We start from the raw sequence: 18,434 nt of genomic DNA, 5'->3' as shown, positions 1-18,434 counted from the left end.
ACAGTCAAGAAAAGCACACAATTTGTGAAAGTTAAAGATAGACAAAATTTGAGGCTCTCATTAGACGAAACACAAAGGTTAACCTTTTACCAAAAGAAACAAACATCAAATAAGACAAAAACAATTTAGGCAATTAAACTAGGCAAATATGAGTTTAGATTAGAGTATTTTTCGAAAGTGTATGTAGTCGTTTTAGCAATCCTTTAAGAACTTTTAATATGGATACTTTTCAATAAAATATTGGCAAAGGGATCCAGGGAAGAAAATTCAACATATTTAAGTTAGCACCGTGGACAACAATAATACAACAACGACAAAACACGCCAAACACAAAATTTGTTTACAAAAATACTTGGGGGTGGGGAGTGGGGAAGGGGGTGTTACACTAAAACAGAAAGAAAAAAGGTAATATAGACATAATAAAAGTTTGGTATATTTAAAATAAACCCATCTTGTTTTCTTAAATAATAAAATATTATAATTTATAATTTTTTTTTTATATAATTTACATACCTCCTTCCTCCTCCCTACTCTATTTCAAACTCAATAAAGTGATGGTTGACCTTTTTTTCTTTTAGATCAAAATTTTGCATTTTGTACTCTTGACTTGTATTAGTTATTATCACTCTTTAATAATGTATGCTTTTGTATGTGTGTAATTCTGTAGCTGTATCGCATTGTACAGTATACATGTAAGAAAAGAAAGATTGCATTACTGCAACAACAACACACACTTAAATTAATATTATATACACCGAAAAAAAGGAAATGCTATAAGTATTTTTTTTAAGAAAATGAATACGTCTTGAATTGTCTTTTTATAGGATATGCAGTTGACCTTTTCTTCAGTTGTAAATGGAATTCTTGTAACGCACTTGTATTAGATAATCTTCGAACTTCTAACAGAATAGGTGACACACACACAAACTATGTCAAATCTTTTTTTTTTTTTTTTTGGCAAACCCTCAATGGGTAGGACGCAAACCAAAACAATAATTTCCCATCAATCTAAAATAGAACCAGTGATTATCAGAGTGAAGTCAACTGAAAAAGGTCCATTTAAATGATTGAATCCCCTTAAATAGATAAAAACCCGACATTTTGTTTAGGACGGAAATGATTAGGTTCAATTGCAATTAAAGTAAGTTTAATATTATTTTTTTCTATCTAATGAAATATTTAACGTATTTTTTCTTTCTTGCATTATAAAAGTAAAAATGGTTGCAAATTATATGATTTTATTTCAAGACAATAATTTATACTTTGACGCATCCCCGGGTGTAGGAAATATCATAAAATCATACATGCCGCGTATTCCTATCTCGTCCTGTCTCCTGCAATTCTTTTCGTGGCACTTTTAAATCCATTTAGAGATCAAATGTTTATTAATGGTTCATAGAATCGGTCACAGAATTACTTCGAATGAACAAAACACTACTTAGTGTGGGCATGTTGATTGCACAGTAATCAACCGTACGATATTGTTATTTTGCTTACTATTGCATATTTGATACATGTATATGAAAAATAATACTATAACAATAACATTTATACAATCTTCATGAAATGAGTTTTTGCAGGACTCTAACCTGAAATTTGTAATTTAGTGAGAGGTTTCGTGGCTTCTTTATAACCGCGTTATATACTGGACTTAATTTGTCTCATTGACGAAAGGAAGATGTAATGTTTATTTTAATTATGGACATTTTACTGAGACTTTGTCTTTTGATATAAGTGAATTCAATATAACGATGATGAGACTGCATTAGAGAACTAGGTTATGGACCATGCCAGACAACAAAGCGACTAAGGACAAACTGACAATCAGGCAGATACACGTACCTAGAAGAATCGACAAAATATTTGCTACACACCCTATTTACTGATCGTTTAAAAATTTGATTGATTTAATCTTTATTGAAGATGAGCAATGTAATTTGTAAAAGTAATGTAACGGGCCAATTCAAGCTTTCTTGGTAACAAGATTTTTGAAAATATTGAGATATTAACCAAACCAACTAAATATCAACGTGTTTTTTATATTTTGAATTATCTTAATGAAAAAACACCTTGTAAGAAAAATACAAAAGAGAATAGGCAACAAGTTTTTCGGAGAATCCATATGATTTTAAATTTACTTCCTGCTGGAGAAAAAAGTCACATAAAATAAAAATAGGTTTGTTGTAAGCTTGTAGCTTTATGAAGTTATGATTTTATCGATATTTATCAACATTTGGCAGTTTGACTTAGTTTTAAAATCAACTGCACCATATACAGCAGGCATTCAAAACGAATAATTTTAAACAAAGCGTAAACGACAGATGACAAAATGGTTGGATAACCATCTGTATCTACCCACTGCAAAATAATTTTAGTTATAGAATTCTGGATTCAAAACATGCTATGATGGATTGCCAATTACAATTGTCTTTGCTTTACAAATTCTATCACAAAGTAGTATACATATACACACTTTTTTTGTTCGTTTTTTGTTCTTTAAATAAATAACTGCTATTTTGACAAGATTTGCATGCATAGCCAAACTGGCATCGAATCAACATTTGCCATGTACATGGTGATCCATAAATTCTGATACCATATTAAAACCGCATAAAATATTTACCCAATTAGATAAACTGTTAAATAAGGTATCATTCTAATCTCCCAATAGCTAAGATTTTATATCATTTGTAAAGTACAATAAAATATCTTCTTGAAAAAGAAGCAAATAGGTCATATAATTTTGTTAGGTTATTAATAGTGCCCCATCTTTACTAAATGGCAACAAAATCAAGCTATTGTTCTTAAACTTAAATGGTATAAGCAGATCTTCTGGTTTTTGCTGACACAAAATTGTTTTTGGAGTAGTAGGGTAGTAAAGAATATATATGATCGAAGTTCACCATACAGGCTTATATAGTGAAAGAACTAAGGACAACTATGAACAACAAGGAAAATCAAGATCTCTGTTTGTCCAGGCTCTCAGGCTGATCACCCGAAAAAGGCTGAATACGAGGGTTGTCCCAAAAAAGCGTATACACGTGGTGTTATTCAGTTAATCGAAGACAAAGGAAGGTGAAATTTGTGCCACAAAGGGTTCAAGAAATTTGCATTCAAATAATGTTTTAAAATGAAATATTGTTTGAGATTAATTTAGTGAAATGAAAGCATGTTAGATCAGAAATTCGACGTGCGGCGCAATGTCAAAAACAAAAAGTTAAAATCAACATAATGAAATGAAAATTGCGAGGAAAAGTACTTTTTGAATGGAAAAATTCAAATAAAACATACATTGCTATTTGATAATAATTCTATTATTTACTCAGAAAATGTTTTGGCTGTAACAAAACTTTTAAATATTATATAGCGCGTTTTGTGACAAGTTGAAAAGTTAACTCGTAATAAAATGACAATGTCAGCGTTTAAGGCGGCGCAGCAATAACTGATACACTTTTGTACAAACCATGAAATAAATCCTAAGCGGCTTTGGAAGTAAATAAAATTAACAAAATCGATTAGAAATGCGTTTTGTGAATAAGCAGTTAAACAATATTGAAAATATTTGAACAAGTATGATGACAATAAGTGAAAAAAAGAAACCCCGAACGATATCAATGGACGTCAAAATGCAGAACGACACATTCCGGTAAGACGGACGTTAGACAACAAGTAATAAAGGACAAGTTTGGAGCCGACAGATCGTTTGTACTTAGAAAATATTAAAAAAAGAAAAGAAAAAAAAAGAGAAATATATGTTGAATGTGCACTCAGGGTACATGTTTAAAGATGATATTTTTTCTTAGACATTTTCGGAAATAAAACGTAAATGTTATCGTAAAATGATGTTGAGGGTTTAGCAGCAACGTAAAACTGGAAATTTTCGACGTCGCCCATTGCGCCGCCTGACAAATTAAAACTTGTTGTTAATAATTATTCATTTTCTCGAGAAATAAATAAAGTACAGATTTGAATTTTCAGTATTGTTTGCCAAAGGGTAATTGAAGAATACATAGAAGTCTAATGAAATTGCAGTGAACAAATTATAAATTATGTGTCCTGTCTACATTATTCTGGGACAACCCTCGTATATCGGCAAAAAGTGTATTCAATGATATCCAAAATAACATAATTGTAAATAATTATAGATCAAAGCAAGAAAAATGTATCCTAAACACATCAAGAAATGTTGAATGGATTGAAACAAAATTAAAGAAAATATCATTCGTTTTAGAACGAAGCCCAGATGGTGACTTACTGCTGCATTACTCATAACCCTGGTGTAAACCTGGAGTGGGGATATTTTATTTGATGTTTTTGAATGATCAAGTAAATAAATAAAACCTTAAAATATTAAATATTAAAGTTGCCAATTGAAAGAAATGCGGAGAAAAAACCAAACAGATGACTACGGTAAAACAGGGTGTTATGACAATTTGTTATAAAAACTATATTTATGTACCTGCAAAACGAAAGCGTCAAATAAATGAATTCACTATAGAACGTAATTTTACTATTTTGATGTAAATACCAAAATTCACTGTTCTGCTTTCCTAGGCAAGCAAACGGCACTTAATCTACACAGTATAAAACTGTACTCCTTTCATAATAAGATGATATGTTTCACTGAATTTAAATTTGTTCTTTCAAAACTGTAATGGACATTCAAAACAGTACCAGAAAGAATGCATCACCCTGTACCAGTTTTGTATTGCAATGAAAAGTCACTATTAAACACACAAAATAGAGCGTAGGCGAAAACAGGTATCTGGCGAGATTATTTACATTTGCAACCGTGTTTCCTTATATGAACAAATAGAATCGTGAAAACGTTCAATTCGGTGTGAACTTTTTCATGACGTCATTATGATCAGAGCACGAGCTTATCACGTGTCGCTTGGATTATTGTAGACATAAAATCTTGATAATTTTAACTTTGTACAATGTGCCTTTTTCAAACGTAAATATAAGTAATAAACAGCAATGATAAAAAGGTCACCGGGATATGAACTTGGTTGGAAAGTGATGAAATCCTCTGAGAAGCCGTTCGGGTTTCACAGAATTTGACCACATGCCCAACCGAGTTCATACCTCGGCGAACTTTTAAACTTCCTGTTTATTTCTCAATTGAGATCAGCGTTGTCGATTTTGATGATGATTTTATATGTTTCATTTAGTCACAAGCTAATTTGGACATGATTACTCCTCTTCACTATTTGATTCTACTAACTGGCTTGGCATTGTCCAAAACCTCTGGAGAGACAGCGTTTCTACAGGGAGATTTTCACATCGCCGGGTTATTCCAAATATACACAGATGACCAATGTAGTCAGGAAGTTGATGAAATGTCGGTACGGAACTTTGAAGCAGTGAAATGGGCTATCAGAAAATTAAACGACGTTAACTATGTACCGGGACTAAATCTTGGTGAGACAAAGTCTTCTGCAAGAACGCCCATTAAAGAAAAAAACGTTTAACAGTAAGATAACTTGAGTAGCAAATAAATCAAAACTCGATGTAATTATGTATTTGTAGGTTTGGAAGGGTTTCCTACATGCAATGCGCATGGAAGAGCTCTAGAGCATGCAACACGAATCATGAACAGAAAGTTTCGCGATTCGAAGGATACTTCCTCTACTCCTATTATTGGTAATTTTAACTACAACAAATCAATACAAATAACATACCTCAAAGATTGAACCATTAATATTTTCTAAACAGTCATGTATAACGTAGAAGATCTCTCTCTCTCTCCCTCTATCTCTATCTCTCTCTCTGTATTCATGCTCCTCTTTTTAAAATCTTTCAAGGTTTAATCGGTCCAGAATACAGCCATGAAGCAATGGACACATCTTCATACATCAGTTCGCTAGGAAAGAACAACTTCATGTTACAGACATTGTTTTCTGCGACGGCATCCGCTCTAAGTGACGGAACTAAATACCAAAACATTCTCAGGGTCATTCCGGATGATTCCAAGCAATCATCGGTAACAAACTCTTGCATCTTCTCATATGCAGTCACGTATATATTTACATTGTAACAGCGGCTGGGAGGGTGAGGGGCAGCGTAAGAATTGTACTTGAAAATTAATGTTACATCAAATTATAAAACGAGGCACACCCTCCTTTCAACAATTATGTACATTTGTATTGTTATTTGAGCAATTTAAAAACTGTCTTTGTTTTGTTAACAGGTTATTGTCTCTTTGATGGAAAGCCTTTCCTGGAACTACATTGGTGTAGTTTACGAAAATAACTCGTATGGAATAAGAAACTATGAAGAACTCAAGAAACTGACCAAAACAAAAAACATATGCATTGCCTTTCAGTCTTCCATATCTCTCAAAAATGGTCTTGTGTCTACAGATGAAATAACAACGACAATAAAATCCCTAATCTACCACAAAGAAAGTAAAATTCTTGGAGTTGTAGTATTTGCTTCAACAAAAGCCGCGGGGTCAATTCTAAAAGTTGCAAACAAAATTAAGGAAAACAATGATTTCCAGCTTGGAATGATTTTCTCAGAAGGATCTTCTGATGTTGGTATTACGACGCTGAGTCGCTTCCCTGTTGCCAAAGGTTCTTTCTTCAGCAGTCCTCCGTGGTTGCAGTTTGATGGTTTTAAAACTCACTGGTTGGATGTCTTGACAAACAAGACTGCTTTCACCGAAGAAGTAGCTTCAAATCCTTGGCTTAAATTAGTTTTGAAGAAATTCATTTTGTGTAATGTGCAAGATGCATCGTGCTCTATGCCTGCTAGAGAAGAGATAATAGTCGAGCATAACGTGTTTGAAGGATACGCTATTTTGGCTATAGCGCTACAAGCCCAAATTTTGAAAGATCTACAGAAAGTGTCTTGTGGAACAAATAGTGGGTTATGTCAGGAATTTAACAATACGTTGTCAGAGAAAGCATACACACTTGTTGACAAAGGAAGAGAAACTCAAGTTAACGTAAACATTATGCCAATAGATTCAGGATTGTCTATGAACATTCATTTCAATGATTTGGTCGAGGCCACCATTACAGGAAATGTACCTGAATATGAAGTTCACCATTTTCGAAATTGTATCAAAAAAATTAATGATTTGTGCCTAGAAAAAGTGAGTACAATATTTATTTTGTTGAGTTTTTGAGTCATATTTTCACGTTGGGTTTATTAGACATGTTTTCGTAAGTGGATATCATTTCGATTTTATAAATTGTAAAAGTTAATACACGTAATCATCTACTGTCGGTAGGAACGTCATCAATAATTTCAGAATTTAATCGAAATGATCTGGTTCACAATACAGAAGGTAGTTGATTTGTTTTAAATATTGATATTCATTCTCACGTTTACACTTTTAAAGTATTTGCTTAGAGTATTAATATATTTGTTCTAGATATTTCCCGAATACCAAGGGAATACAAAATCCTATATTTAATAGACTAGTTTAATTTTGGAAGTTTCTATGCGGTATAAGCTCTGAAGATTTTAGAGTTTCTGTGGGATATCTGTATACAAAACATATACGAGGGTTGACCCAAAATAGCGTAGACAAGTGGTGTTATTCAGTTAATCGAAGACAAAGGAAGATGAAACTTGCGCCACAAAGGGTTCAAGAAATTTGTTCTCAAATAATGTTTTTATCAAATATTGTTTGAGAATAAATTAGTGAAATGAAAGCATGTTAGATCAGAAAATCGACGTGCGGCGCAATGTTAAAAACAAAAAGTTAAAATCAACATAATGAAATGAAATTTGCGAGGAAAAGACTAGTACTAAAATGACGATGTCAGCGTTTAAGGCGGCGCAGCAGTAACTGATTCAATTTTGTAAAGACCATGAAATAAATCCTAAGCGGCTTTTGAAGTAAATAAAACTAACAAATTTAAAATCGATTAGAAATGCGTTCTGTGAATGAGTAGTTAAAAAACATTAAAAAATATTTGAACAAGTATGATGGCAATAAGTGGAAAAAAAGAAACCCCTATGGTATCAATGAACGTCAAAATTCTGAACGACACATTTTGATAAGACGGACGTTACAACAAGTAAATACAGGGCAAGTTTGGAGCCGACAGGTCATTTGTACTTAGAAACCCCCCCCCCCCCCCAAAAAAAAACAAAAAAAAAAAACCCACTAGAAATACATGTTGAATGTGCACTCAGGGTACATGTTCAAAGATAATATTTTTTTCTAAGACATTTCGGAAATAAAACGTAAATGTTATCGTAAACAATGTGGAGAGTTAAGCAACAGCGTAAAACTGGAAATTTTCGACGTCGCACATTGCGCCGCCTGACAAATCTTGTTGTTACTAATTATTCATTTTCTCAAGAAATAAATAAAGTACAGATTTGAATTTTTCAGCATTATTTGCCAAAGGGTCATTGAAGAAAACAAAGAAGTCTACTGAAATTGCAGTGAACAGATTATAAATAATGTGTCATGTGTACATTATTTTGGGACAACTCTCGTATTATGATGGGATCTGCTTTCAATAATCGTTATCTTTCATTTCCAAAGGTTGGCGATTACAACAATTCTTCATTGTCTTTGAACAAAGAAAAGCTGAGAGATTACACAAGAAATGCAGATGGTTTAGCGTGGCCTGACATTATACGAGCCCAATGCGACCCTGGAAAACTATGCAGATCGTGCCTAAATGAGAATCTGCCAAATGAAATTCTGTTAAAAAAAGGTGACCTTTACGTTACTGCAGTGGTCCCGGTTTATAATAAAGATACAGCTGGCCCACTGAAATGCGATAAGATTCGAAAAGCTAACGGATGGGAAGTTGTTGAAGGAATTAGGTTTGCTGTTGAAACAGTAAACAAAAAGAATGGAATATTCAGGAATTATTTTGGAAGCAAAAAACTTGGGTATGTCATTTTGAACAGTTGCAACCAACCCCTCAATACCCAATCAATCCTCTTGAAGTTGTTTGAGGAAGGAATACACTTGTCAGATGGGTCACGTGTTAGCGACATTCGAAATAATACTCTTGGATTCGTGGCTGCTTATGATAGTAGCGTTAGTGCGGTAACTGCTAGAGTTCTCCAAAAATTTAAGTTTCCTCAGATAAGCTATGCTTCAACAGCAGCAGTGCTAAGCGATCGGACAACATACAAGTATTTTTTGAGAACGTGCACCCCAGATGATAAACAAGCACTTGCCATGCTGAACATTGTTAAAACACTGAACTCTTCATACATTCAAATAATGTACAGTGAAGGAACCTACGGAGAAGGCGGAAGAAATGCAATTGTGAACGCTGCTAAAGAATCCAAAATATGCGTGGCAAATGAAATAAAGGTTGAAGAAAGAAATTATAAGAGGATTCGAGATGACCTTCTTAGAACTCCCTATGCAACCATTATTCTTTTATTTTTGAAATCTCACGTTATAAATGATGTAATAAAAAAGCTACATGAAACAATTAAGCAATGGTCTTACATTTTCATAGGCTCTGAAGCATTTGGAACGCGTAAGGATATAATTACCGGAAGACCAAAGCTAGAAGGTACTATATCTCTGTCCCTGGAAATGAATCCTTTAACAGGAATTTCAGAATTTGAGAAGTACTTGTACGACAAATTGGTCACTAGAGGCAGTGATATTAATCCATGGACAAGAGAATATTTTGAAGAAAGGAATGGCTGTTATATGTCTGGCAGTTTCAACAAAATGTTTGACTCTCAATGCTCTGATATCGCAGAGCAATTTAACAACAAGGACTATAAACCAGAGATATGGACTTCGTTTGCTATAAATGCAGTGTTTTCTCTTCTACAAGGTTCAAACAAAGCATTCGAGGAGCTATGCGGAACCCAGGCTTCGTCGTTGTGTAAGCAATTTAGGGATAATCCGGATGCCGTGTACAATTGGATAAAACAACAGAGAATGGTGATCGATGATAATGGGGTGCCGTCCAAGGTCTTCAATGATAACGGCGACGGGAACATTGGATACAAAATTTATCAAGTCCAAAAACACTCTCGGACACCAGTCAGCTTACATATCAACAGGTAAGACTATCACCGAAGTACTTCCAAGAAACAACAAGGAACACCAATTCGCTCGCATAATATATGGTAAAATTTTATTTAGATTACAAAAAAAAAGTTTTTGTTTTAAATTTGTTTGGTTCGGTTTTTGATGTAGTAGTCGTTCCCTCTATTGAATTAGAATATGAAGAAATCATCAAGCAGGTTCTTTCAGTTCTGACAATAGTGCTTAGTAGATATTGCATCATATCGTTCCAGTTTATACCGGAAAGCATAGGGTACTTAAAAAATGACGTAATTTCTAACATTTCGATATTTATATTTAATATAGAATTGTTAGACCATAATGAATCACCTTATTGTCTACGGACTTTTCCGTTTTTCCCCCGATTACGACAAAGAGCACACGGCAGGTGTGACCGGTCAGCAGAGGATGCTCGCTCTTCCTAGGCACCTGATCCTACCTCTGTCTTTTTAGAGGTCTGTGTTGCTCTACTTTAAAGCTGCTTGTTCCGATTTTTTTGTAAATACAGTATCAATTTTTTACCCATACAAATCATTTATCTTAGAAAGTTATGGACTTTCTCCTATTTACACCAGCAGAATCAGCCTCCTTTCAAAGTTAGAAATATTCAAAGTAAATAAAATAATTTCTCTTTGTGCAAACGAAAAAACAAACCAAAATGCATCACGGGAATGGTTAGAATAGGAAACCGCTTGGTTTCGTCCCCCGAATGATTGGGGTTATTCAACCCCCATGCTATACATCGATTGTAAAGAAATCAGACTTTGGAAATATTAGCGAACAAAACGTACACATGTTTATTTGTAATTTGTCTGATCATCTCGACCTTTATTTAAAGCGACGTCAAAGTCGTAATACAACCATACCCGTCTCGTCGTCAGGGGTGAAATCTAACATGAGGCGAAATAACGCGGTACCTTTTAATGTCGTTTGTATTGTTAGCAAATTTTGTACGTATTTTTCTTCATTGAAATTTGGCATAATTGACAGTAAAACTACTGCAATGTCTATTATTATACATACACTAAGCATAGCCATCGTTTAAAAGCGTGCATAAAATTTGATATAAAATCGGACCCAGCAGCTTTAAATTTGTATTTCGTTTCATGGATTTTTTTTAAGATGTCTGACAGTCTGTTATTGTCATTTTGTCATATAGATTGGTCGATTTTCGTTGGAAGAGAATGCTTATTCCATACATGAGCATTTCATAAAAGACTCTCATATGGCATTGCCATCAAAGTGTGCTAACTCTGTGGAGTGTAAGAAGTGCAGCAATCAGATAATAATACAGAGAAACGATTCATCAGCATCAGGGTATTGTCGACTCCATGCCATTTTAAATAAGCATACAATTTGAAAGTTTTTAATTAAGTCTGATAATATTTATTTTTTTAAGGAATGTCATGACAATAATTTTGGGAGCACTACTTGGGGTATCGGTAATCGCCCTTATAGTCATTGCTGTTCTGGTCAAGCTACTTCATGGATGTAGAGACAGTTTAGATGAGACTCATTGTGCAATTGTGATCACATTATTTTGATCGGCGGGTGCATTTATTTTATAAGTGATTCAGAATAAAGTACATTCATTTTATTTTTTCACAGTTACTGAATTGATGACAAATTGATAAAACAGTATTTTTGAAATTGATATAAACCGGAAAAAAGAGCAAAAAATGACCCCTGTTTTACATGTTTAAAACACAACCATTATATGCGTAAAGCTTAAAATCGGGCAATTGGAGGGAAAAAAACCTCAAGAAGCTTATGGGCCACATCGTTTACCTGAGCAACAATAGCCATAATAGAATTTGCTTAATGAAGTTATATATATATATATATATATATATATATATATATATATATATATATATATATATATATATATATATATATATATATATATATATATCTGGACAATGAAGTAGAATTGATCCTGTATAAAAAGATTTCTAAATTTTTCTCCGGATTTTCTCACGTTAAATATTAAGAGCCTTTAGTAACAGGATGATATCATAGTTATATCACATTCTGCGCATTCCAGTTCTCAATAAGATTTATTATTTTTAACTTTGAGCCCCTTGTGGGACCAAAGGTGGCCAGGGGCCACAGTCTAAACAGTTAAGAAACAGCAATTTGCCATGATGATTGTATATATTTAATACATGTACCATTTAAGTTTTTGAAAATAATCTAAACCTATGTAAAATTGGACCACTAAATATGGCCTCATCCTACCCCCGAAAATCATGATTTTTACAAACTTGAATATATACTACATGTATATGAGATTGTTTTAGTAAAGTTACAAGTTTATTGGCTGTTTGTATGGGAGGATGGTACATTGTATAAACATTTGTTTAAAATAATAATACATTTCTTTGATATCTTTAATAATCAGATTGTGAATTAAATTTAAAAAAATGATATGAAAATAAATTCATTCAAACTATCAAGTTAAAGAGATTTGGACACAATTCGAGATCAAATATTTTTTTTTTGGTATAAAATGGTTTACTGGTGCATTTTAAATGATTGGTCAAACTATTGCATGTTAAAGTCAAGTTACAAGTGATATACAGAGGTAAGAATTAATTGTTATGTAAACAAAGCTCAAATCTTATATTTGTTTACAAAAAATAAGATGTCGAGAATTGCCATTTCTTAGACAAAACGACATGTAAAAAACAATTCAAACTAGCTCAATATCTTCATATATAATATTATCAGCAAATTAAATTTGATTGAAAAGTACACCTATACAACACATATGTAAAAAATGACAATATTCGAGCTTTGTTTACAAAACAAAGAGTTATGAACTCTGTATCTTGCCTATAACTTTATATTTAACTTTCAAATTTTGACATAACATTATAAACATCTATATTAATCATTATAAATATTTTAAATGGAAAAATAAAATTAGAAAACTTTAGGTCAAATCGTGTCTAAGTCTCTTTAAACAGTAGTGCGAACTTTATAATTTGTAAAGTAATTCGTCATAAAAGTGTTAAATTTTGTTATTAATCACCTTTACGAGACTCAAAATCAGTTCGCTATATCCGTTTATTCGTTATATCTAAATTCAATATAACCGTAAAGTTTTGCAAAAATTGATAAAACTTTTACCGGGGACTTAAAAAAAAACTTCGCTATATCCAAGAATTCGCTATATCTCTGTTCGTACCAAACGATTTTTACTGTAATGTTGTTTCGAAATATGAATATATTATAGACATTAGGAATTGTGGCATTATCGACATATGAAATATAATATACAACTTTTACTTATATCTTTCTTATAATTCGTTATTTCTTTTAATCATTATGATCACATTGCAGAGATGCTTCAACTTGACCCTGATTTTTTAAACGAACAGAGTCACACAGATACTGACAACAACGCATATGCAGAAATGAACTCTGGTTTCTCAATAGAACAGAGTCCCACGGATACTAACAACAGTGCAAATGCAGAAATGAACTCCAATTTTTCAAGTGAACTGAGTCTAACGAATTCTGACAACAGTGCATATGCAGAAATGATCTCCACTTTTCCAAGCGAACTGAGTCTCACGAATACTGACAACAGTGCATATGCAGAAGTGGTCTCCACTCACTTTTAGTTTGCATATGGCAGCTAATTTTAAATAATGGTTTTTTCCCAAAGGAATGTATATGGAAGAAAAAATATATATGCCGATAAGTGGAAAACGCAAATGCCACAACGTTTTACTTATCTGATATTGACACACCAGTATAAACTAGACACCATTGAGATGGTGACCATCTCAAAGGACCGGCTTAAATAGTGGGAAAAAAGATGAACAGATTCTAGACAATTTTAATTTGACCTTGACCTATAACTTTGACATTTTCCAGCCGGCTAAGAACTTCTAAATTAAAACCATCATCCCTTACGTACAGGCAATTTTGTTCAATCTGAACAGATTAACCAAATGGGAAATAATCTGTGGTCTAAAACTTATTAAGTCTGATTATAAAGAGATCTGCTATGACCTTCACATTGACTTGGTTCAAGGTCATTGCACGCCATTAACCTAAAGGCTAGCTTTAAAGCAATATAAGCTGCAATTTTCATGCTAGCAGGTATTTTTTTTACGAAAATGTTATTTTCAACTGAAATGATAAATATGATTTTTTAAAATTTCTATTAGTAATATTTTTGCGGAAAATGCCGTTAAGAAGCCTTAATTGAAGCAAATTTGAATTATTGTTTTCCTGTACAAAGATCGATCTGCTTTTTCGTCCTTAGAAAAAACAAGATATCTTTGAGCCAATAATCACTAGTGATACCCCCGCTCTTAAGTGAATATGCAAAATAAGCAAAGGCGACATTTAACAGAAAGTTGGCATCCGATTGGTACAAAAATATATCCCACAATATGGCATGCCTTAACATATTCTGAGTTAAAATTTCAAGCACCTGCAATAAATAGTAATAAAACAAATGTTTGCAGCAAAATAAGATTCTAAAAACATACACCTCATAGCTTTAAGTAAAGTATTCGCCAAAAAGGGTTTAGCAGAGAGTATAAACATGTTCTTGAAACAAGGATTTTTGTTTGATCTAATATGAATGTGAAATTTGATCATCATTCAAGGCCACTGCATACCAGGCTTGGGATAATGCTGAATGTAATGGTAATGCACTGCAATGCATTTTATGTTTTCAAAGTAATGTTAGCAATGTGAAATGCCACAAATTTAGTATTACAAGATATGGTAATGTAATGCATTATTTTCCAAAATATAGTAATGCTGGCATTACTTGGCATTACTTTGCATTACTATGCTTATTTATGCATGTTCATTTTTAAAATTGATTAACTAAAATTGTATTTAGTTAAGATTTATTTAAAGAAGAAAGAAATAATTCTTGAGACAGAAATATTTTATTCGTATTATTAAAAAAAATAAAAACGGTTTTGAAATTATCAGTGCTAATAGCTATACCAACACAATTTAATAACCATTCAGTTTAAAAACAGAGTTCAAAATGAACCTACAGACATGTTAAAGTGTGTGTCTGAAACAGTTGCAAAACCCTTTATTTAGCTATGCTTTTTAAACCTATTATTGACTTTTCACAAAGCAATTACTCGTGTAATTGTATTGTAATGCATTACTTTAAAAATATTAAGTGATGGTAATGGTAATTTAATGCCCAAATCATGAAGTAATGTTAATGTAATGCTATTATTTTAGAAGATATAATTTTAGGTCATTAATATTGACTTTAGTTTTCATTGCGCTTGTTTTTGTACGTTCTAATAAAATGCCATGGATATACCCCTGTTAAGAAAAGATTTTCAAAAAATGTTGTCATGAAAATCAAAGACAAACACCCCCCCCTCCTTCTCAAAAAATATATGTAAATTTTTCTAAACTCTCCCCTTTTTTAACGATTTCTCCGCTGGTCGGTAACTGAGCGTTGCCCTTGTGCTTTCATGACATTATGATAAAAATTGGACACCCCTGAGCTATCGCTGATGAAGTAGAAGCTCTCATGATGTGCACAGACTAAAGTATACCATCTCATCAAAAGAAAAGAACCCCACTGGCGCGCTCAATCACTGAGAATAATTGCTTATCAAACAAGAGGCCCATGGGCCACATCGCTCACCTGAGGAACAATAGGTATGATAAAATCAGCTCAATGGAGTCATAATACAAACTATCTGGACAATATACAATAATTCATGTAAATCCTGTATAAATAAAATCCATTTTCCCCTGGATATTCTTATGTTTATAATCATTAGTCCCTTTTCTAACAGGATGATTTTATAGTCATATCATGTGTTGAGTATTGCAGTTCTCAAAAAGATCCCTAACAATAGTTTATATATGGGATATAAACGTACAGTAAACTCTCAACCTTCTCGTGAGGCCAAAGAATTGTCCTGGGGCCAAAGTCTTAACAATTATAAAAAATCATCTGGCTGATTAGTTTCTGAGAAGATTTTTAAAGATTTACCCTATAAATTCCTTTGTTAAACTTTGACCCCCCCCCCCCCATTGTGGCCCCACCCTACCCCTGGGGATCATTATTTTCACAACTTTGAATCTACACTACCTGAGGATGCTTTCACACAAGTTCCAGCTTTCCTGGCTGATTAGTTTCTGAGAAGAAGATTTTTAAAGATGACTCTGTTTATTCCTATGTAAAACATTGACCTCTCATTGTGGCCCAAACCTACCCCCGGGGGTCATGCTTTTCACAAATTTGAATCTACACTAACTGAGGATGCTTCCACACAAGTTTTAGCTTTCCTGGCCAATTAGTTTCTGAGAAGAAGATTTTTAAAGATTTACTGTATATAATCATATGTTTAACTTCAATCCCCCATTGTGGCCCCAACCTACCCCCAGGGGTCATGATTTTCACAACTTTGAATCTTCACTACCTGAGGATGCTTCCACACAAGTTCCAGCTTTGCCTTCGAATTAGTTATTGAGAAGAAGATTTTTAAAGATTTACTGTATATATTCCTATGTTAAACTTCGATCCCCATTGTGGCCCAACCCTACCCCCGGGGGTCATGATTTTTACAACCTTTAATTTACACTACCTGAGGATGCATCCACACAAGTGTCAGCTTTCCTGGCTGATTAGTTTCTGAGAAGAAGATTTTTAAAGATTAACTGTGTATATTCCTATGTAAAACGTCGATCTCCCATTGTGGCCCCACCCTACCCCCGGGGGTCATGATTTTCACAAATTTGAATCTTCACTAACTGAGGATGCTTCCACACAAGTGTCAGCTTTCCTGGCCAATTAGTTTCTGAGAAGAAGATTTTTAAAGATTTACTTTTTATATTCATATGTTAAACTTCGACCCTCCATTGTGGCCCCACCATATCCCCAGGGGTCATGATTTTCACATCTTTGAATCTACACTACCTGAGGATGCTTCCACACAAGTTTCAGCTTTCCTGGCCGATTCGTTTCTGAGAAGAGGATTTCTAAAGATTTACTCTATATATTCATTTGTTAAACTTCGACCCCCCATTGTGGCCCCATTCTCAGGTGAGCTAAAAAGGTTAAGTTTACAATTCAATAAGTTGGTTTCTGGAAGAACAGATTTTGAAAATTTTCGTAATAAATATTGACAATTTTTTTACTTTTTAAAGCGCTAAGCATAGCTCAGCCCTTTATTGTCGTTAGACTTCAACTTCCGGTGCATCGAATAACCGCCCCCTCTAAGCAAAAGTATACATCATTTAAACTGGTTAGGGAACCAGTTTCAGGGGTTTATGCACATAACTGCACGGGCTATTGTGAATCTAATTTACGGGTTATTGTGAAATTAATGTACGGGGCTTACATACATCATTGCAGGGACTGTCATGCAGTGATGAGGAAATATAGTGCGTATACAGAAGCTGAAATGCTATATACATATATCTGTTATATACATACAGAAGCTTGGTTAGCGCTTTTCAGTACTATCAGTACTTTGATTTAATCTTTAGCTTTTAAGATCTGTGTACAAACATAGAATTGTTAGCAAATCTCTGTATCTTGCTTATAATTCGAAGCAAACACTCAAAAATGGTTAGTAAATAGAAATTGTTAACAATTAAACACAAGAAACATGCACTACATGTATAACAAATAAAGAACACTTATTTTTTCGAAATGAATTATATATATACATGTATATACCTACATATTTCCGTAAGCGATAACAAACTCTATTTAAACTGAATAAACTAGAGAAAATGCCGAGCATCTCAACAAAAACCTATTGCATTAATCTACCATTACGCAAAAAATAATGCCGAATTACCGATAGAATGAATTGTATTTCAGTACTCCTACATCAGATTTTGCTTAATTTGCGCAGGTAAACAGTTAACGTAACTGTTTGATTTACCGAAGTCTCTGTTTGATTTGATACGTAAAAATCACGAAATACAGATGACAGTTTCCAGGTTACAAAGCATAAATAATGAAAACGAAACGAAAATCAGAACAAGCTAACATCAACGTCATGTGTGAAAACTGCCAACGCATTGAAATATTTAGCCTCAATTTACTTCACAAAATCGGCACCAATATATTTTTCATGTTTCAAAAATTTCCCTTCATACGCGAACTGTTGCACAACAAGCAAATTCATCATAGTCAGATCGACCCTTTTTCGTATAATGTCATGGCTGCTTTAAACAAAGAACCTCGTTTTAGAAGTATGGAATACGAGTCTTGGTAAAATGGGTAAGCAAAACCGGGCCGTGGTAAAATAAAAGCCGGGGCAGATCGGCAATCGTCAATTCCAAATACGCATTATTTTGCAGCAATATTTAGAGCAAATACAAATATACTGGTCCATCAAATATCCTGAAATTTTAATGAGATTGGCAGATTAATAACTGCTTATCT

At 33.4% G+C, this 18,434-nt stretch overlaps 1 pseudogene; it reads left to right on the top strand.

Annotated features, from left to right (window-relative positions):
- The first annotated feature begins 1,038 nt into the window (after positions 1-1,038).
- On the top strand, positions 1,039-17,669 carry LOC128165330 (uncharacterized; annotated as a pseudogene).
- Positions 17,670-18,434: the final 765 nt, after the last annotated feature.

This window comes from Crassostrea angulata, chromosome 10 (genome assembly GCF_025612915.1).
Source record: "Crassostrea angulata isolate pt1a10 chromosome 10, ASM2561291v2, whole genome shotgun sequence".
Taxonomy (NCBI): domain Eukaryota; kingdom Metazoa; phylum Mollusca; class Bivalvia; order Ostreida; family Ostreidae; genus Magallana; species Magallana angulata.
Note: the sequence above shows the minus strand (reverse complement) of the source record. Positions and strands in the feature narration are given on the sequence as shown.